Below are 662 nucleotides of genomic sequence, written 5' to 3'. Positions count from 1 at the left end.
ACGTAATCCGACGTAAGCGCGTCCGGGGCGGCGACGTCATCCCGCATCGTAGGGCATCCTCAGCGCGTCCGGGGCGGCGACGTCATCCCGCATCGTAGGGCATCCTCAGCGCGTCCGGGGCGGCGACGTCATCCCGCATCGTAGGGCATCCTCAGCGCGTCCGGGGCGGCGACGTCATCCCGCATCGTAGGGCATCACTACAACTTCCTCCATCGCCAACGTGTGAGCTCGCTCCGTCCGGCGGCAGGTATCCGTATGACCTCCGATCCCTCGTACACCTCCGAGCCCATCCAGTTCAAGGGAAGCTCCAGCTCAGCAGATGACATCACAGGGACACCCGATCGGAAGCGAGCGAACACACGGCCCACGCCCGGGCCGGTCCTCATGGCCTTCTGCTTCAGCCATCATATCAGTTGTCTCTCGGGGTGGAGGATGCGACGCCTCGATACCGTGCTCCGGCTGGGAACAAAACTATCAGCAAAATAACCCCAAATCAATTCTGCCAAAGAGTGCCAAAAGAAAGATTAGTACAGGCAAAAGCATAAACTATCACATATATGCATACAACTCCCACACATCTTTGTGCCTTGGAAAAAACCGTATGTGATGCCCAAAACTTATAACCTAGAAAACAAAAAAATCATAACTTAAAATAGGATCTT

Source organism: Penaeus monodon, chromosome 29, assembly GCF_015228065.2.
Source record: "Penaeus monodon isolate SGIC_2016 chromosome 29, NSTDA_Pmon_1, whole genome shotgun sequence".
Lineage (NCBI taxonomy): Eukaryota > Metazoa > Arthropoda > Malacostraca > Decapoda > Penaeidae > Penaeus > Penaeus monodon.
This window is presented reverse-complemented; position numbering follows the sequence as displayed.